The sequence below is a fragment of the Siniperca chuatsi genome, linkage group LG4 (genome assembly GCF_020085105.1).
Source record: "Siniperca chuatsi isolate FFG_IHB_CAS linkage group LG4, ASM2008510v1, whole genome shotgun sequence".
In the NCBI taxonomy this organism is placed as follows: domain Eukaryota; kingdom Metazoa; phylum Chordata; class Actinopteri; order Centrarchiformes; family Sinipercidae; genus Siniperca; species Siniperca chuatsi.
In genome coordinates, this window is record NC_058045.1 from 3,368,653 (window position 1) to 3,390,933 (window position 22,281).

Sequence of the window (22,281 nt, forward strand, 5' to 3'; positions counted from 1 at the left end):
GTTGATGAGGCATGAGTGTGCAAAACACAAACATGCATGCAAGCACAAACACAAATAAATTGACACAGACACAGCCTGGAAAACAATTAAATACATAACACACAAACATATGTACTTGATGCACATATGCTGGTGAGCTGGCACGCATGAACGAATGTGCTGACTTGAAGTGTGGCCATAGCAGATCGCTAAAGTTCATTTCTCTTTTCCCACCGCTAAATGGAGTTCCTTGCGAGGCATTCTGTCCACTCAAGTGGACATTTCATATGTGTGGACAAATCAGATCAATTATCTAAATGTCCAAGCTCAAGACGACATGATAGCTCAGTGTTAACATAAGGTTAAGTACTGAGAAATTACTCTAAATTTTGTTAGATGCTGCCCATTAGCAGCGCTGATTCATCTTACACTGTAACGCAGTGAAGTTCAAATACAAAGCTGAAGTAAAAAGCAGAGAAGGACATTGTTTTTGGGTAAGCCAAACAGGTAGCCTCAGTGAGTTCATTAGCTCATTAGCTCATTAGCTTACCACAAATCAGCCCAACAGTGGCTTGCTGTCTGGTCACTTTTCTAACTCTTTGCAAATGACTGACATTACATCAACCATGTGTAACAACAGAGCTCTGCATATTGGCCTGTCATGATGTATGAAGTGGCTGAAATCTTTTCTCAAAGTCTTTCTCACTGCTACTTACAGCTGTATTTAAGACTTTGCAGGTTAAGCATATGTATCGCACTTATATCTCAGATGAAAATTCCTATATCTATAAATACCATGTTAGCGTGACACATTGTGTAAAATTAGGGCTAAATGAGCTGTGATCTTATTCTCTTAATCTTCACAAACAGATTTAGGATACACAAATAAAAATCTGGATCTAGTTCTCCACGCTCTGAAGGTAAACACACTGTAACCAATATGAACCTGTTTCAAGACAGATTTTGTGAACTGTCCGGTGATGTCAGATCATCTGTAACATTAGTCATGGACACACCCTCGCTTTTCTGATCAAAGCCATTTGATGCAGTTTGTACAGTATAAATCAAGGCCTTGCAAATCCTCCGACACACAGCACCCTCTTCCTTCCAAAGTCTAATAAAACAAAGATACCAAAAATTGTTGCTATCACGACATGATCGGTACCCTATAAAGACTCATTTTGTTAGTTGTAGATGTTGTCATCTTACCGCCATGTAATTAGATTTGAAAAGCAACTGCATGTTAAAAGACACAATAATGTGATTTCAAGTTTCCAGATGAACTGATGAAATTAAGGGAGTTTGATGAAATTAAAACTGGGCCTAAGTGGTCCGGTTTTCCCCAATCGTGACACAGTTTCTTTCTTCAAACGCAGTGCAGTGAGGCAGACGAAATGAAGCCTGTATTAATTACTATGATGTTTGCATTATTTTATTGCGGTCATAAAATATCATCTTCCAAGCATTAAAAAATATCTGTCACCAGACGTTATGCCAGTTCGTCACTCTAGATCAGTGGTTGTTTGATCAGCATGTTCTGAGAAGTTCAACAAGATGGATTCTCCCTCCTCAAATTATTAGATTTGAATGATTTTAAGAGGGAGGAAATGTTTTTTTAAATCAAATTTAAAAAACAGATTTTTTAAAAGTCTGAAAAAAATCTACCTAAATTTGTGCACCAAAAAAATATTTTTCCTGCTTTCCTATTCTGTTAATCATCAGTGACCCCCCCAGATTTATCTTGTGATCCCTTAATGGGGTCTCAACCCCCAAGGTTAAAGGAACATGCATCTCTAACTCTAGATTGTGATACAAGACGATTTACATGAGCCATAAATCAAGTCTTTGAAACTGAACTCCCCGATCAACCAGCAGGACACAGATTATTACCCACAACAAAACACTGAAGCCTGTCCACTCCGCGAGCGAGTTGCCAGTGAGAATCAAACAGGCCACTTGTTGACCTAGCAGTGACACAGCTCAAGGGCCACTGGAGAGGGCCTTAATGAGTATTCTTAAACAAGGGGATTAGCCAGATGGTCAGATCACTCTTTTCTCCAACCTCTCCCATCTGTGCATTTCATGTGGCTCGGCTGAAACCATCGAGATTGGCCACTCCGACCTCACCAGCTCAATTTGGGCTAGTGTTACCTACAGCACTATTTGACTCCAGATATAATCTTTATTGCTCACAGAGTGAAAGTCCATTAAAAGGCATACTGTAGGTCTCGGCGCTGAAAGGTTCCTGGAGTGATGTCTGTGAGAGTCTTTAAAAGACCCCTTTCTTCCACCAAGTGAAAGCAGCTATTGAGGGTAGACATTGCAGAATACTAACCTAAGTGGTGGTCTGCATTTGCTGTGAAATAAATCAAAAGTGTTCCGTGTGTGCCGATAGAGGGGAGAGAGGCAGTGGACATGCACAGAATCAGCTACAGTATTGCCTCCATGGACTAACACACATATACACACACACACACACACTAGACTTTGCGTGCTGTTCTGCTAACACAACCACTGGTGCAAAACGTGGTGTGTTCAAACACCAGCAAGAGTTGCTCCGTTGCACTTCGAGGAAACAATGATGGGTTCTCTATGAAAGCTTATTATCTGCCATTTGGTGGAAGCAATCATCCAAAGTGCCAAACAGTGGTACAAAAGCATACAAGAGATGGTGATATTACAGTACAAGGAAATAAATATCATTTGCATCAATTAATTTGGGAAACTTACAGAAATAAGAGACTTCAACTCCAACACCCTCTTCTCACTTGCGGATGACTTTAAAATTCATGAACGTCACCTGAAAAAGAGGAAAACGATTGTTACCATGTTTCTTTAACAATAACTTTTGTGTGGTATGTTTGTCATCGTTACCATCAATTAAAGATTAATTTTATCCAAATTACAAAAGAGAATGTTTTGCCACTTGTGCCTAAAGGTATAGCCATACAGAGAGACTGTCTTCATTTGTCCAGGTTGCCGAGATGTCTGTTTCTCAGATGTCCTTCTCTAACCCAATACCATGGAGATGAAAGGGAAATTTTATTTTACAGTCAGAGTTTTCATTATGACTACCTTCTACCAAAAAAATTGCAGGGACCATTTTTCTGGACAGAGATGTCGCTGTAAAATGTTTCACATGCAGTGAGTATCAAAACTAAAAATTCCATTCCCTTCCACTGTGATGGGGTGGAGGCAGAAAACTCACAGACAGATATCTTAAGGCCTGGGCAAGTAAAACAAAAACTATCTGCATGGCTGCATACCAGAGGTAAGTGAAAACTTTTTTATTTGTAATTTGGGTAAACCAACACTTTAAAGGAAGAGTGTGTTGCCATTGGAATCAGGACACATTTTACACTGACCAAATTCTTTACATCCCACCAACAAATTGAGGTTTGACAAAGTATGAAAATTTGAATTGGAAAGTGTTTTTAGAGCCCAATGAATGCACTCTCGAGCCACCTGAGGTCCCTCTGTAATGGATGTTCAAGACAGAACAGAGGTCCTGTGTGAAGTCCACAGCAGAGCCAACAGAGGATCAGTGTATTTCTCACACAGCACTTTCACTGCACAAACAACAGCCCACACTCAGCCACGCAAAGTCTAACAAACGACAAACAGCGCGATTCTTGTATGCAACTTTGAAGTCGAAAAATTGTCCACAATCAGTCTTAATATAGTTAGTGATGCCTGATATTTTCTTTCAAAAATTGATTCCAAAAATGCATTCTCATCAGATAGACAGCTAGTCATTCCTGGGCTGCCTGGCTTAAGCAGACCACTCTGAGAGCTAACCTGGGGTCAGCCTTATTATAGCCTCACATGCACACAAGCACACACTACAAACAGCCATTTGCTAAACCAGGGGTCATAGAAAACAAATAATAACATCAAAGAAGTCAAACGGCCGATGGGGCGCTTTGAAGGTACCATGTTCAGGACAGGACCGCCCTGAGTGGGCCTCAAATTGAGAGAGTATGGGAGCTAGTCTTAATCGAGAGTGGGAGGCCGCTAATTAAAGAAAGAACTGCACTGGATAAGGAGAGACTTAAAAAGAGAGGCTCTGTTCACACAGACAGACAACAAAAAACACCACAGCAGCATTTCTCTGACACTATGCATCATGACAGCGCCTTAACACAGCATCTAAGTTGTACAAAGAGTGCAATACAAATGCGCCTTTGATTCCACAATTTGAGGCTAATTGAGAACAATGAAGAAAAAAGCAAACACTGAGCATGTGTGATCTTTTATTCATGTCTTTAATCAACCAAATGATTCTCTCTTGGATGCATTTTTTCTCTCAGGGCACAATTAAGGGCAATTCTGACCAGAACAACTCAAAGGCTTGTACACTAAAAAGTTCTTGTGATAATAATAATGATAACAAATAGTCGGCAAAAAACACACTTGTGTGAAACGTCCCTGTAAACATTTCTGTAAGATGCTTTTTACTTTTTTTTGTAGAAGAAGCAGTATTTCCCAACAAAAGTTGAAAAGCCGAGGATTCTAAAAGCCACCTTTTCAATTGAACAATCCCCTGAGCGCCGTTCACACTCTGCGGCTCTCGATGACCCGTCTGAACACGTTCCAGATGTCTGCAGAACCAGTTATTCTGTTTCCCCTCCTTTTTTTTACCCCCCTCTCTTCCCTCCATTCCTCCGCTCCACACACCCTGCCACTCATCTGCAGATGGCAGATCTGACATCTGGAGGATGCTGGGTAATCAGAGAGACAGCTGGCTGCCCAGAAGAGGAGAGTTGCCGCAAAACGCACATGCTTACACACACACCCACACACAGGCATACACTCGAATTCAGACTAATATGCATGAATTCTGCACAAAAGCCCATGCATTTCTGCATACACTGACATGTACAGATACAATACTGTATATATACACTACTGTATTTGGAAAGTGCACTTCCACATTGGTAATATGTAGAATTAAGGTGTGGTGCAGCCAGGGTAGATCAACACAATCTTAAATAATACTATGTTTTATCAGTTATTGAAACTAACTGTGTGCAGGAGTGGTACCATATTGCAGTCATTGAGGGTGTGGCAGGAGAGTTCATGAATATACATTTCAATACCTGACCCTGTAGATTTTCAAGCTCCAAAAAGTGCTTATCAGCCCTCTGTGAGCTGCAACATCCGTGCATATAAGGTTAAAGTAGGGTCGGACGGCTATTCAGTACTGTCATCTTTTGGCTTTAAGTAAAACCATATTGTCACAATATGACAATGTTGTGCTATTGTTTTGCAAAATTCAGTTATTCAAATTAATATTTCCAAACTGTAATAACAAAGTAAGCTTTAAAAGTTTTTGATTTGCACATGTAAGTTGTTTTTTAACATACATTTAAAACATAACTTAAACATAGTTCATGGAACTGAATATCACTATTATCAATGTATGCTATTTTGCAGGTGATACAAAAAGAACTTCCCCACACTAGAGCCTGGACATTCGATTATATTATGTGATTTTGCAAATATTTGCCATATTGTGAGAAACATTGACATCAGAAAAAGATTTGCACTTTTATCATGATTTTAATTTCAGCCATAATACCTGACCCTAGTACAAGACCTGAAGAGTAAAAAACGGAAATGTTCCTCTGGAAGTAGATGAACTACTACTCAGTGATCACTGGAACCAGTCAGCACTCAAACAGACCCATATGAGCTGACACGCACTCTCTTAGACAACAAGCCCACATTAACATGTTCTTCTTGTTTTAGTGTTGCTTTTTTCCTTTGCATACGCACTCTTAAAAGAACATTATGGTTTGTATTTCTGTGTTTTTCCACCTCCCTCTCTTGTTCGAGTTCTCCCACATGCCCAATCCCAACCATTGCTCTTCCCATCTACCTCTGACAGGGAGCTGACATGGGAGACCCAGGCTATAAAGCCATTCCAGGCTCCTCCTGACAACTGCAGGAAGTAGCAGCTACCTTTTTGGCCCACTGTCCAACAGCTGTAAAATGGCACATGTTACCCTACCATTGAGACCGCGGCAAAAAAGCACCTGTCTGGAAAAGAAAAGGAAAAGCCAGAAACTTTCTTTTGGCAAAAGCAAAGCCGAGACATCATAGCATTACAGATAATAACAAGAGAGGTAAGAGATGGTGAACGCCAAGGACATACAGTGTATTATATTAAGAGTGATGCCTGCACCTGCACAATGAATGCACACATTCACGCAACAAAATATGCACAGTCCCAAATGTTGTCTTGTTGCAGCTGTCAGTGCCACTTGTGTAGAAGCGGACACACTAGAGTAAGAACAATGGAACTCTATGAGACAGAAGCTCTCTCAATGAGCTTCGCACCACATGAGGCTCCGTGCTGCCACTTCCATGTCTGCACCATAGGAAACAGAGTATGGTTCCAACTAATCATATGGGCAATTAAACCAGAATGAGGTTCACTTGACCCATAAATGATGAGCTTATAGCACACATTAACTCTCAGCAGACCTCTGGCCATGTTGTACAGGCCTCGTAATGTTTCTGTTGTTATTTCTTTCTCTCGAGGGCTGCAAGCAAGCAACTTATCTTCCTATTATCACTGAGCTATTATTTTACTGCATTTCACACTTCTGACTGATAGATTGCCAGATTAGATAGATAGATTGCCAAGACGCTATAATCGTTCAAATGGGTATGATGGCGAACTCTTTCAGACAATCTTTTCCCAAAGGCATTCACGGTGTTGCACTCGTTTGTATACATGAAAAGGGACATAAGTAGTTAGAAGAATGATAAAACATAGCTTTAGAGAGAAGTTCACACCCTGCCTACTTTATCACCTCCACACACCTGATCATTCTCTGTGTTAAGTGGGCATGCTTGTCAGATAGTTGGTTTTAGAAAGTTTCAAAATTTTTCAAACACAATTCCCCCCCAATTTCGATGTCGGAAAAGTTTGGGAAGTGGGGGTTTCAGACACTGTTGACAATCCAACAATCATACTCAGGTTAAGGCATACTGACCCCTTTATACTGGACAGAGGTCGGAGGGTGGTTGATTGGTTGGGTGTACAAAGCGCAGGACTTTGATCCCACGTGTGGTTGGGTTTAGGCTGCTAAAATGGTTGCTTAGGGTGGGGGAAAGATAATGTTTCAAAATAAATGTTTTGTGGTTATGTTGATAAAAAAAAAGACAGGGTTGCAGATATGCAGGTGGGTGGGCAAACCGCTACTCAGAACACCTTTAATAAGTGGAACGAGGGAAGGGGATGTTTGCATGAGTGAAAAGCCTTTGTGTTCCCTTCACAAAAGACTTGGGTGAACTCTACAGCGGCTTAAGTGACAACATGCATTCTCTGTTAACATGAAATATTGCTAAAGTAAAGGGTGGGCTAGAGGGAGGGAGGGAGAGGGTTGGTAGGGACAAGCGCTAGCACATACATCTAAACCTCGCCCCTCTGCTCACTACCCTTAAGAGATTACATTATGGCTCTCGCCATTGTGCCGCTTCTTCAAGACAAAGCCTGTTCCACTGTGCAAACAGTGCAGCCTTGGAAAGATTGTAAAAACAAGAGGTGAATGTCAAAGGCAGAAGTGAATAGGATCTCTCCCTTCTTTTGTCACGCTGGTAAGGTATGCACAAACACATCGCTGCATGACAGAGAAGAAAGGATGGCCTTGTGGAGGAAGGAGCCGGAAAAGGTTGGAGCGTCTTTGCATGAAAAGGCCAATACCGTGAGAAGTCTCCTGCCTGACTCCTGGGTCTATAGAAAAACCCCTCCACAAGTATTTGGATGAAAGACCCCCAAAACACACAGGCATTACACTAAAGACAAAACACAAGGCCTGGAATGATGACCTATGACTGCAAAGAGAAAAAGGTCTCTGGGATATAGAACATTAATGTTGCAAAACTATCCAATTAAAAAAAGAAAAAGAAAACAAAAGTACAAAATAATATATTCATCAATAAAGTAAATTTTCTTCATTTACTGCAAAGTGATATCAGATGTATGAAGACCAGCCAACCACTGCTAAGCTTCCACTGTCCCAGCCTGAAGTCAACCTTGTCACGACCCAAACAAGGCTTTAACTGTCAGGGGCAATAATGAGGTCGACCTCAGTTCCCTCTAATTTACAAGGCCAGCGCCAGCCTGTAATTAATTGCTGCGTGCATAAATGTAAATGAGTCCACTGGGGAAGCAGAGGGAGAAAAAAAAAACGGCTGTCAGGCCAATATTCCAGCAGGGAGCAATCTGCGAGAGAGGGAAATGATTTAGAGGACAGCGCACAAATCTGCTGCTCCGTAAAACACGGAGAAGCTGAATGTGAGGGGGGGCTTGTTGAGATGGAGGAGGTGGTCATCAGCAATGGTTAAAAAAACAAATAGAAAAAACTGTGGTGGCAATAAATATCAAATGTTTTATTTCAATTTTCTCCTCCCCCATATGTCTGCAATTTGTATTCATAAGAGAAATCAAACATACGGTTTATCTCATCTGCCAGGCCCAAACTCCCCCACCCCACACTACTCTTACTTGTTGTACTGTGGTGACATGTTTTTCTAAAGAATTAATGTACATATTTTATTTTATAGAGACCATGATGATGCAAACATTTATTAAGGATCAAGACTTTTTCCTTTACTTAATTTTTCCACAGTTTTTTTATATTAGTGCATTTTTGCTGCTCTGTCCGTGGCTGAAACAGACGTTTTGCTAGATGTCAGTGAGATTCAGAATGAGAGAGTGATTTCATGGCCAGCAGTTACTGATCTGATATCCACTAAGTTGCATTTTTCAGTCTTTAGCATTTTAATCTCAATTTGGAGTTGTTTATCATGAAAGGTCATTATTTTTTAGCTTAAATAATCCAAGGAAAGTTGATGGAGTATTTATTAACCCTGTGGGCCACAGAAACAACTCTATGGGTGGAACTGGGCACTTAAGCAGCAGAATTTAATTAGCTGAATCAAGCAGTGACAAACATTGTTTTAACTATTAATTGGGTGGGTACTGATTCAATTTGTATAAGTCAAGCAAGTCTTTTAAAGGCCCAGTGTGTAACATTTAGAAGGAGCTATTGGCAGAAATGGAGTATAATATTAGAAGTTTGTTTTCATTAGTGTATAATCACCTGAAAATAATAATCATTGTGTTTTCATTACATTAGACTAAGCCCTTTATATCTACAGAGGGAGCGGGTCCCCTTCCATGCAGGTTGCCATGTTGCACCACCATGTTTCTACAGTAGCCCAGAACGGACAAACCAAACACTGGCTCTGGATAGGGCTGTTCACATTTTTCGCAAGTTTTGCGGCCACCGTAGTTTCTCCTACAAACTTGGAAGGGGAGGGTGAGGTGAGCGGTATTCAAATGGTTGCAATCTGCAATTTCACCGCTAGATGTAAAATCCTACACATTGCTCCTTTAAGACGTAATTCTTTTCAAATGCAAGTGTTTGGGTTATGTCAAATTGGTCGTATGCTTTGTTCTCTTCAAGCTGATACACTCCCTCCATCATCACCATTATTATCCTCTACCAGCAAAAGTCATGGAGTTGCACAATGACAAAGAACTCATAAAATAAAAGAGAGGCAGGAAGAAGAAATATGTAATCATTTATGGCAGTTCTCATTCATAAATCACCTGCACAAAAGGCAGCTGCTTAACTCCTTTGTGTGCACCATGAACAGACAGGCACAGAAACCATTGTCTATTGAAACCTGCACAAATGTGAGGGAAAAAAACACGTGAAATCCACAATGTATGGGTCAAAGTAGTGACACTTAAAGACACACACACACACGGCGGGCCCCGCAGCAGCCACAATAGCGTCTTTATGACATAAGCTCCTTTTCACTACAGTGCTTTACAAAGGCAAATGAGATTTTTCCTATAGCAGGCCTCCAGCAATAACAATTGACATCACAGGCCAGCCTTACGTATGTTTCCCATATTAAACAGGGAGACACAGTGTAAGCTCCTTGAGAATGAGACTAAACAGCTTGCTGAGGCAGCAATTTTCCCTCCTGAAACGGCAGGCCCTCCAACAGGGAACCATCGACTTGAGGGACTGTAGCAAAGGGCCATTTTATTTGGTTACACACCGGCTGCGAGCCAAGACAAATTAACTACCTCTAACAATACAGTAGTAGGATTGACCCGATTGTTTCTAATGTAGTCTCATCTCAGACTGAACGGTTGAACAAAGTTTGCTCCCAAAACATGCGTTTAACATTAGACGCATGAAAAAGCCCAACAGGTGGGTCCCCATGAGGAGTCTGCAATTCTCTTCAGATGGCTCACACAAGAGCACACACACATACTCAGTGCTGCTACCTTTACCATTAAGTGTATCTTGTGTATTCTTGTGTGTGAAACCTTCTGGCACAAATGTCAGCAGGCCACGATGCTGCCGTCCGTCCCTCCATCTAAAGTGTGTTGGATTACGTGGCGGAAACTTGAGGTCTGAGCACAGTCAGCTCGATACCCGAGCCAGAGCCACTCCTCTGCACACCCGGTCATCACTGAACACCATACTCCACACTTCTGCTAATCCAACAGCGTGTACTGAACATAGCATACCATTTACAAATAGATATTGCAGGAGCGTGTGAGGAGCACGTCATTTATGAATATGTTCCCAGGCGCTGTAAAGCCCTGGGAACTTCATGACACAAGGAATGAGCCTGATGTGTGTATCTTACTAAGATGGGCAGCTTTCAGAGCTGTCCATCAAGCGGTACATTTCTATTCTGAGCCACACAGTAGATACCCAGCCTCGCTCATTCTCTCTCTTTCTCTTTTTTTTTCACTGTTGCCTCTATCTCTCCAATGCGAGCCCAAACGCTCACCACTGCTCATAATGACAACGGCTCGATTAAAGAGTTCTTTATGGCCTGGAAACCATGGTAACGCCCTGCGTAGACAAGCTGGCTGACAACCAATTGGATTTGAGCTTCAATGGGTGGGACCACATTATCTTGGCCCTCACTACTTTACCACAGGGTCATTTCGGAGGCCTCGCACCCCTAACCCTGCTGCCACGCCCCATTACTCCAAACCACTACGAGTGGTAAAGTGAAGGTTATCCAGCCTGCTTTTACAGGAGGGTGACGCTTCTAAAGATGGGAGGAGCAAAATCAAACTATAAAAGCAACGTAAACATGAGCTCAGAGTACAACCAGGCTTGCAATTGTTTTAACTCTAAAGTGATTATTCATTTCACTTCGTTTGGCCAGGTGAGAACAATTAACTTGGTTTTGCACCAATTAACCAAAGATTCCTCAAGAAAATTGCAGTGCACTTTAGTAAGAGTAAAATCTTAACTGTTACTCATTTTCAAAAATGAGCTCTGTACTAGACTGATGAACTGCACAGAAGTTAAACCAAGTCACCAAAAATATCTTCAGATTTCAGATTTAATAACTCATGACCATGTAAACATGGCAAGAAAATGGCACCTGGCAGGAATTCATTAAGTACATCATAAATTACTTAGGGAACAAAGGAAAAGCATTCTTCAAAAAGGCACCTAATTTATATATACTAAATCTTTTATACTCTTTTAGAATGCAAGAACACAATTATCTTAAACATAGATGGACATTTAAAGGGGCATGCCACCAACTTTGCACATCAAGATCAGTTTACTGGTCATGGGGAGGTGGGGCTTTGTCGAGTCTAACAAAAATAACTATGGTGGTCACGTAGTGATGTCATTGGGGTTATTAAGGTTGGAGACTACAAGCTTTTGACAAGAAAGCCTGTGTTACAAATTTGTAGATTGTAAGATGTGGACATTTACCAGGGTCTAATGAAGAGACACTATTGAGTTGCATCATGGGAAATGTACTTTGAACAAGGCAACTCAAAGTCAGGATATTTGCGCTTCTGCTGCTTCAATTTGGACAGTTTGTTTAATGATCTGTCCCTTACAAGTACCCCAACTTTATGGACGTGCAACACTAAATTGTTGGACTACCTCTTTAAATAGTACTTTGGCAAGTTTTTTTATTGCTATTATGCTTGTATTCTTACCTTCAAATGAAATATGATACTTGTCTCCCAGACAATTGTCATTGTGAAGGTCACAGACCCTCTTTTTCATATACCACCCTTTATATCTTCTAAATACTTCTAATTACTCTCCAACCTTGTTTACACAATACATTGATATCAGGTTGTTTATCAAATTAAATGAGTCATGTACAATAGAAAAATTCCCCTTTTGTAGCTTGGAGCCAAGAAAGCAAGCTACGTATGACTGTACATCCTGCTCGGTTTTTATGTGTCATGAAATGTGTTGTATGCCTTTGAATGCACGTGTATGTTTGTGTACAGTATACATGTGTGAGCGCACTGTCCGTGCGAAAGGACACATGAATTGTAACGCGTGGTTCTGATTTGTCAGTCCGGTCCGAGGCAACGTTTGCCACTTTCAGCGGCTCCCTCAAAACAGTCTCAGAGAGACTCATGGGAGCAGCACAGGAGGCCTTTTCCTCGCCACAAACATTTCAACACATTTCTTTTTTCTTTTCCATCCAGTGTTGTACCACAGTGGCTCTGGAAACAACTTGTATTTAAAATCTTGTCAACAGCAGATAAAGTGATAAATGCATGGGAATCTTCACAAGCATAGCACCTGAGAGTAATTAGTGCAACATTAACAACAGATTCAAAACGTAGTGCAAATTATTTCTTTTGTTTGCTTTAACCTGCAGGGAGTGCCAGAGGGGTGGGGTTTATGTGTCATGTCATTCAGACAGTCGGCTTGGCTGTCATTCACACAAAAGATGAGTAAATGTATCTTCAAACACTTTCATTCGATTGTAAAAACTTTCAGGCACTTGCATTGTCCTATGTCAAACCCCACCCATCTGGTTCTTAAGCTGGATAATCCAAACCAAGAGATGTTTGCTAATGACACCCACTTTCCCATATTGATTCCTGCAGGTTGTTATTGAAGTTAGGTGTCATTTTAGGGAATTTACTTTAGATTTTTGAGGACAGAATCATTTAATGTCTCAAATATTTCCTGATGAACTTTTCTGTAGAGTAACAAAATGTATCTGTAATGTTAGGAACAATACCCTGCAATTCATCACCATTTGATGACAGACTGAAAGAAAAAGAGAGAGAGACAGAAGTAAAGTGGAAGGAGGAAGAAAAACTGAAACTCTAAAAGCTCCTGGACATGCAGACATACTCGCATGTGATTTCCCTTTTCTGTAAAATCATCAGGGGCAGTGTAATTGCCAAAGCATCTGCTGCTGCTGCAATCCAAGGCCGCGACTACTGACTGACAGATAAAGAGCTGCTTGAGCACCAGTGTCAGTCACCTGGTGACCCTATAGTCTTGTTAGAAATACCTCAATCTGCAATCTGATTGGCTGAAACAAAGAGACTGACCACAACACTTTAATATTGTTATTTATGTCCACGAATTAGCAAAGAATCAACTGTGTCGGACACTTTTCCAGGACTCCTTTTTTAACGTTTACTTTTGGCTGCTGATCCTGGCGAGGCTTAGACATCCGTTAAGTGCAGCAGAGAAAAAACATTCTGAATTATGTCTTTTTACAATGATTCGGCCTCCTTAAAGTAAAACAATAAAGTTACAATGATGGAATTTCCATGACCAAGCAGCGATGAATAATAACTTGTGAGGCTAATCTATTTTGCAAGCAACATCAGAGGATCTAAATTGTTTTGTTTATTTTTTCTAATTCTATATGCTTCTTTAGGGGGAAATAATTAGACAAAGGTCAACATTCAGTATATATTGTTCATGAGGTGGATGTTTAACTTTGGAAGTTAAAAACTCTACAACTGTTCTGGGTCCTTCTTTGACCTTTTCTCCACTTTAGTATTTGCACTTTCTGATCTCTACATAACTGGGTTCAGTTTCAAAAAGCATCTTAACTCTTTATTCCACTACAAGCCAACGTAAAGAAAGATTTTTTTTTAGGGAAGCATTGGGTGGCTTTTTGGGACAGTTCAGAGTGGTCCTATCAGTAAAGTCAGATCGATGTTTGCGGAGTGCTTCAAAGAAGCACTTAATGTGACCCCCTACATAAAGCATAAGTCATTTTGCTGCTCATCATTTTGTTTTTCTTTAGTGATACAAAATGACTGTTGCTTCCTCTCAGGATGCAAGAAATAACCTTGACCTAGCTTCTCAAAAGCACTTAAAGGAAAATTCCACCCTTCAGTACCTTGTATGTTCATATATAACAATTCAGATTTGTTTGGCACATTCCAGGAATTATTTCATGTTACTTCAATTTCTGAGTTCCTACATTTCCAAAAATGACTTTCAACAACCCAGAGAAACAGCAGCCCTCTGTGATGTGCTGCTGGAGAGTGAGATGGTGAGTTTTTCCACTTGAAAAAAAGTGAGAGAGCAGAGAGAACGATGCTGTGGTTTGCCATGCCGAGTTGTTCACAAATCACAAAACAAACAGGAAAACAGAAAAACAACAACATTGCAGACAACATTCATCGACAATAATCACAATATAAGAAAAAAAAAAGTGGTTTCAGTTTAATGTGGATTTAAGCCACCGCTTGTTATTTTTCTCTCTAGGCAGGACGCCAGGTTTGTGACTGTGTTAACACTGCAGCAGTCATTTGTCAAAGGCTCTTGTGTGAACCATACGTTTATAAATCTTACTCAGTCCTTTACAGGTACATAATAGCCATTGTTAATGTTGTAGTCATCAGACGACGACACAGACCCTGATGCCTAAAGAAGAAAAGAGTCTGAGAGAGAAAAGAGCCGAGGAAGAGGATGAACTTCATGAACCTGAGCTACTTTGTGAATCAGGGCGGCCAAAAATATGAGCTGCTGTGAACATGACGAGGACACACCACGATGGTGAACAAAGATTTTGCCTAAATACTGTATGTAAAGATGTGAAATGAAGAGAAAGGAGGAGTGAGTGTGTGTGTCTGTGTGGAGGAAATGCTGTTGTCATTAGGAGCTGGTGTGTCAGGTAAGCTCTTATTCTGGGATTTGTAATTGGATGGTGGGGAGCAGGTGCTGGAGAAACAGCGGCAGAAAGGAAAGGTTACCCCAACCACTGAAAGCGAGGAGAGAGGAGAATGAACGCGGCCCCTCGTTATTCTCCGCTCCGGGGAAAAATGAGGAAGCTGTTTCCAAGGTTATATGGTGGTGGAGAACAGAGGAGGGATCCACAGAGAAGTACACCCACCCAGCGGGGCACACACACTCACACACACACTCAGAGTCAAGAACATACATACATGCAGGCAGAAGAGCCACCTGGTATAGACACACGTGACAAGGACACACGACAAGACACAAAGAGAAATACTGTTATAATATACACACCTAACTGTGCACAAGGACATGCATGCATACGTGCACGCATGTAGGCTTATGTACACACACGCACACCTAAAACACACTTACACATGCAAACACTGGATAAAATGTCAAAATGCACATGATCCCACTCAGTCACACACAGAGAAACATTTGACAGATCTGTTTATGTCGACAATCACAAAAACACAAAAGATACAAAAATCCATAAACACACACATAAATACAAGCACACACACATACTGTACGTACACACACCTAAGCTTGCATTGTGGCTGAGAAACTTATGGGCATCTGCCAGCGTGCTTCAAGTGTTCATTCTCCAGGGCCTCAACCTTTCTTTTTCAGCAGCAACACTGCAATTTGGGTGTGCCGTTGGGCCAGAGATAAGTATAGGCTGACTAATATGCACTTAGGACCCAGGGAGAAATACTTAGGGCTAAATGTTTAATTTGTGTTTGTACAACACATGTCCAATTTGGGGGCTGGTGTCTTTTTCAAAGAGCCCGACAACAAATAATTAGGACTCTCCGGATTGGCCACAGGCTTAAAATGGTGGAGCGACAGTTTTCCGATGAAGGTGAACAACATGTTAAAAAAAAAACAACATGTGGAAACACTTAAATCTGCACCGTGGTCAGATGGGAGATAAGCATTTTACTCAATAGACAGGGTAAATTAAATAGCAGTATTGCTAAAGGGGTTAAAAATGAAAATGCATCCTAAAACTGTAATTAGATACAATTTCTTTTGCATACCAGGGTGTTGTAAATGTCTGATAAATGTCAGTCTCAAAATTCAGAGCAGTCCGCCACCTCCTCCGTTGAAACTATCCCTTCATCTCACTCTCTCGTTCTCTCAGCCATCAAATCTCTTAATCTTTAATCTTTCCAACTGCTTGTACCCTCTCTCTGCCACTTAAGAGTCCCTCTGTGCCACACCAGAGAAAAAGGCCCCTCAGAGTCCAAGAAATATATGTGGCATATTAGAATAATGTGTGAGCTACGGATAGATTTCTAAGTATGAGAATTAGGTCCTGAGGTTGGCCTTGCATTATCATCACCAGCGTGCACATTTTCTGGGCTTAACATTGGAGGCAAATTTAAAGAAATTGAAATTGACATTTTCAGAGTGGAATTTAGTTTAAAATAAATATTTTGTAGTGACTTTTAATAACAGCTAAACTTGTGCTGGAAAAGAACAGTGTGAGTCAGTGGGCGCTTGTGAGAAAGAGAGAGAGAGAGAGAGAGAGAGAGAGAGAGAGAGAGAGATGTAAACAGAGAATGTAATTTCCTATGTCAAATCAGAAAATGAAATAAAATCATTATCTGTGAGGCTGTAGGCCCATAAATTAAGATGCATTTTATTTTAAACTGAGCAAATGAATGTGTAGGATTAAAAAGAAAATACACAAAATGTAGCCTGAGAAATGAAAATGTTTTACCAAGAGAAATGATTTTCATCTTGTAAATTATTTTTAATTTATTTGATATCACAGGTGGAGATTCATTCAAATCTGCCACAGAAATGAGTGGCATTTTAGCACTCATAATAGTGATTTCATGTTGCTAACAGATTCCTAACGGACCACACAGTGACCGGCCGCTGTGCTCAGGCTTGTCCGCCTGTTGTCAGCGCGGATCCCCACAGAAGAAGAAGAAGAAGAAGAAGAAGAAGAAGAAGAAGAAAGCTGCAGGTCTCGCTCAGACAGCGAGAGAGAGCACAGCCATGCAGCCCGGGACAATGTGCTGAATTGGCAGCCTATATATAAGTCTGCCATTTGGACACTCTAATGCCACTTTACCTTATGAGGGAACTTCAACCCGCAGCACCTGCTCAAAACAAAATGCCATAGGAGATGAACTTCAACGACCCCCTGCTCGGATTGTTTTTCAGACAGACACTCTCACTTACAAGAGAGGGGGTGGTGGTCTATAAATTGTTCTGCCGGAGTCCAAACAATTAAACAACTTGTTTGGAAATTGTGATTTACTGCGCAGGCCGGTGTGGGCAGGTCCAAACTGGAAACTGGAGGATCTGTCAAGCCGGGCAATTATAACTCTGAATAGAGGAGTGATTTCGTGTACAAACAAAAATGTGGATGCGTAAAACAATTAGAGAGGATGCTGGGAAATTGCGCTTTCTCGATAAACTCCAAATATGACAAGTGATTAAGATATAATAGCTTTGAGTTGTTTAAATGGCTTCACAAATCAGATAATCAATTTGCGTTTCCTCTTTAAAGGTTTTCAAACAAATTTTTGTCAAGCATGTGTGATCTCTCTCTCTCTCTCTCTCTCTCTCTCTCTCTCTCTCTCTCTGTTTCTCTAAAAGCTCCTTATCTGCAGGCGAGCAGCGGCTTATCTGAGAGGTGTAGTGTGGCTCTAAATGTGGGGAACACCCTGAAGTCACTCTATCAGTCTTTTCCAGGCCGTTGTCGTGCGCCTTGTCCTCCTGTACCCTCTGTCACATCCTCACCGTGAACTCAGGGCAAACTTTGACACAGGAGACAGACCCCGCTGAGTGTCCGAGCTGTAGACTCTTCACTCCGGATAAGACACTGTCCCTACATGTATGGCTGAAGTTCACGCATCCACAATTAACTTCATACAAAACCAGCGCTGTCACTCTCTCAGGCTGCACAACTGACAGGTGAAACTGACACATTGTGTCACATTTATCAGGCAAAAAGTTAAGACGCACAGTCCAAACTTTTAACGGTGTAACATAGGCTAAAGAAAGACAATGATCGCACTGAAAACTATGTAGGAGGGGAAAAAGAAACTTACAGACTAATTTCTCAACTCTCTCGCCGTGCTGGGACACTGTCCTGTTTTCCCCCGGTATTGTCTCCCAATGGATCCGTGTTAAGGCTCCGAGTCTATTTTAATTTATGACTCACGCATTCTTCTAAGGTCAGTCGCCGTGACCTCCGCTTAACTTGAGCCCTAAATACGCCCGTCTTTCGCCCGATTTTCTCTCCTTTACAGTCTCTTCCTCTCAGCTGCATTCCAGTAGCCTACATGTGGGGGAAGCACAGGGCACCACAGATTTCGCTGCTGGCTGAAATGTGCGTCTGATGAGCTGCAGCGGAGCCGAGGACGCGCACGAGGACCACAGCCTGTCCAACAGAGAGCGACGCGTTCACGATTATGGACAGAAGGCTACCGCTGTGTGGCCGAAGAGGAAACTACTTGAAGTATCATCCCACAGACTCCAGTGAGTCTGAATGGGATGCTTTTAGGAGCCCTCCAGTTTCTTTAAACTAAATTCTAAAAATGGGTTTTAAAATTAAAGTTTAGTGGCTCTTTTTTAACGTGTTATTAGCGCGTTTTTGCTTCAGAAACTCTTTCTAAATGTCTCTTAATGGCTTGTGAGCCTATAGAACCATTTTCTGGTGCTACAGAACCGCTGAACCATTTCTGTTAATAGTGCATGACAGGTAGTGGGGGATGGACACAGTTAAACTGAAGTTATAGCCTCTGCTTTCCTTGCATAATATAGTTGCATCTTTTATGGCTGAAAAAAAAACCTTGAATATTTAATTAACACGTTTGGAAGTCAGATTTCTGCTCATATCAGTGCGGCTTGTAGGATCACGGATTTAATGGTATCATTTTATTTTTCAGCACCCAATCACCAGCTCTAAAATGAGTCTCAATGGTTGAAAGTGATGCACAATCACAACTATTTGCAAAGTTTTTTAGAAATATGTCGCTCAGTTTGAGGCTCATCTCAAAACCACACGGGTTTGTGTGCTTATTATAAGCTTAATATTGGTTATTATAAGGAGAAATAACCAATATTTTTAATCAATTGCATGCATGTCATGGAGTACAACTAATACGTAAATAAAATTGTCAGTAAACTCGGTTATAATAATTGATTACTGTTTTATCATAAACGTACTTACTTTAATGCGTTTTTTTGAGAATTTGTCTCATCTTAAGTCAGTCATTCATAAATTAGTCTACAGAATATTTTAGTTACATTTTTTCTATAACCCCTTAATACAGAACTTTTTAAAAAAAAAAAAAAAAGAAGAAGAAAGTATTCTGTGAGTTGGTTTCCCCAGGTCATGTAGGGTCGACTGAGTCTAATCACGGTCCAACTGCAGGTTTAACCTGAATCTGCTGCTGTCATCGCTGTTTGTTGTGAAGCAGAGATAACCGTAGTGCGCACCGACTTTTAAAAACAACCAGCCCAGAGGACGCGCCGAGTGACGGTCCCGGTGCTGTCCACACTGATGCAACAGGACTTCTCTTACCTGCATTCACTTATTCGTCATTCGCTGCGTGTCTCTGGCAAACTTGAAGATTGTTATGGGCGATGATGAAGAGTTTCAGCGTTAAGACCAAACAAGAGGAGTCAGTTCAAACAGCCTTCAAATCCCGTGCGTAAAGTCACCATCGCTGGAGCGTGTCGCGGACTTTGGTAACTCCTCTGTCTGCGCTCCGCCGAGCGTCAGAAAGTAAAATAAAACACTTCGGAGTCGTTCTCAGAGGTGGTACTGAGCCAGAGGAGCTGTCATTCAAAAGTATTTTAAGTTATTTCCCGTCCGGCACTATGTGGAGGTTAAGTGAGAGTGCGGGGCAGTGTCGGGTAAAGAGGCAGAGGCAGGATAACCCCTCCCCTCTCTCGCTCTCCCTCGCTCTCCCTGTCTCTCACAAACACTGTTTATTTGTCTCCGTGTGTCTCTGTCTCACTTTCTTTATGTGACTTGTTCATTAAAGTATAAAACAGTTTACATTTTACCTATTCCTCATTTTAACATTTTCCGCTCATCTCTGTCCCCTTGTCTCTGTAGGCTATATGTATGCAGCCTATATACGCGCGTGTGTGTGTGTGTGTGCACGTACTGGTCACCTGCTCTTGGCGACCACTTTGAATACAAATTGAATAAATTATTGCTTTTATTTAATTGTGGCCACATTTTTCTTACAAACATTTTCTGTCAGAAATCACCACAAAGAAGTCGGCACATGTTAGTCGATGTAGATAAAAAAAAAAAAGAAAGAGCGTGTTTGTGGACAGTTTGAGCAAATAAATGTAAAACAGTTTTCTCTGTGCAAATATTTTGCATATGTAATTAGGAAATGTCTCACCAGTGGTCGTTTATCATTAAAAAACACATTTTCTAGTCTAATTGGGAATAAAATTTGAGATCAAGTCTGTGATGAATTAATCTCCACTTTTCGAAAATTTCCTCTCGTCTTTTCTGAAGCATAGCCGCTATTGTAAAGTCCTGAAAGGTTGTTTATTCTTCATTTTGCTGAAGAAAAAAAATGCAGTTTATTGAAAATATTATAGGAAAGTGTCTGACTCAGCTTGATTAATCAGACGAAACATGTTAACCTTATTAAAAGGGGCTTCCAGGCTAATTCGCTTCTCGTTTAATACATCTCGATGATTGCGTGTTGCAGAAATTGAGTTTTAGCGTCCTGTCAGAGGTGTGAGCGCCTCTGGGCTGTCGCTTTATTACGTTTACTCTTACGCCACCTTTTGGCGGTTTTAATGCAGGACATCCAAGAGAGGATTCGTTTTACACCGCAGCGTACGTCCATGACCCCACACAGTAAAGGCTTTTGGAAATAGACACCTAAATGTAATATAATTAGAATTGGCTATAGAAAAGTCATTATTAATTTAAGTATGATCCAAACTGAAATTATATTGCCAGGCTGTTGAATCATCCTCCACTGAAATATAATATCGAAATTCCAGAATTAGAAGGCTATTGATTATTATCAATTAGCCTAGATTGTTTTAACATCCTGACTCTCACTTGATGAATCAGAGCTATTTCTTACTTCTTTACTCTAAGACCAGGCTGAATCTTTACCCCCACTCTGTCGCAGTGTGGACATGAGTGGACTGGGAGGCTGCTGAGGTGCAACACATCTTTTAAACTTATAATTACATCCATTTTGCACACATTACATCAGTTTGCACACTGCATGCATGCACATGTTTAAAAGGCATACTTTTATACTTTTTAAATTTTTACTCTTATGTTAGTACTTGTGTTTTGATATTTGTTTTTTGCACAATTCTATTGTGGTTCGTTCGTGCACTACTGCTGTGACATGAGAATCCCCGGGAATAAATAAAGTATCCCTGGGAATAAATACAGTAAGTATCTATCTATCTATCTGAGAAAACACGTTTTAGTTCCATCAAAAAAAAAATCTTTAATTGCTTCAGATACGGTTATTGTGTTTTAAATCACAGATGATTAAATTCCATTCAGACCCCTTTTTAAATGCCTCCTGGCGTTGACAAGGACAGTTAGACGTTAACCCAATAAAGCATTTCATTAGGCAAATTAGCTATTTTATTAAATATATGTCTACTTTCTGAATGGCACAAGGATATCTCTTTGTAAATATACATACTGAAAATAAAAACGTCCATTAGTTTGTGGTTTGCTTCTGATACTTCTGAGGACTTATCGGTCCTTTGACGTCGTAATGTGACCACTTTCTTTTCTTTTTTAAATTGTGTTGGCCTCGCTGTGGAAATGTTCAAATTTAGCTTAAATGGATCAGTCAGTTCAATACATCTCTCCTCTCCTTCAATGTGCTACATAATTCTTTTGGTGGCAGTGTTGCTAAAACTCAGTGGATTTGATGAACAGTTATCTGTTTAAAGGGCGATGTAACACAATCCACTGGTGAAATCAATATTAAATGATCAAAATCAGAGGGGAAAGGCATAGTGTGGAGAAAGGCAGCCTAAATCAACAGTGGCAACAATATTAGGATTACGCAATAAAAGGGAGATATTTACACTCCATAACAGAGTAGGTTGTGTTAAGAAGTAGGGGAACAAAACGGAAATAATATAAGTATTTCTAAGCTGAGAACTGGGCATAGTAACCTTAACAGTACACTTTTCATCATAGGAAAACATCCAACAGGTCGCTGCGATCTATGCCATGAGGCTGAGACAGTAGAGTATGTCCTTATAT

The 22,281-nt window shown here is 40.7% G+C and overlaps 1 protein-coding gene across 7 annotated transcripts in view; it reads right to left on the reverse strand.

Moving 5' to 3' along the window:
* The window catches only part of LOC122874585 (transcription factor SOX-6-like), a 111,871-nt gene extending 91,949 nt beyond the window's left edge, over positions 1 to 19,922 (reverse strand). For 4 of the 7 annotated variants that reach the window (XM_044192633.1, XM_044192637.1, XM_044192636.1 and 1 more), the window contains exons 1-2: positions 19,579 to 19,921; positions 2,710 to 2,779 (exon numbers count right to left, since the gene is read on the reverse strand). The gene's annotated coding sequence lies outside the window, so the exon portion shown is untranslated. Of the gene's footprint in view, positions 1 to 2,709; positions 2,780 to 18,100; positions 18,404 to 19,578 lie in introns of those variants that run through there. The other 3 variants (XM_044192632.1, XM_044192634.1, XM_044192635.1) reach the window with 3 other exon arrangements.
* Between the last annotated feature and the right edge of the window lie 2,359 nt (positions 19,923 to 22,281).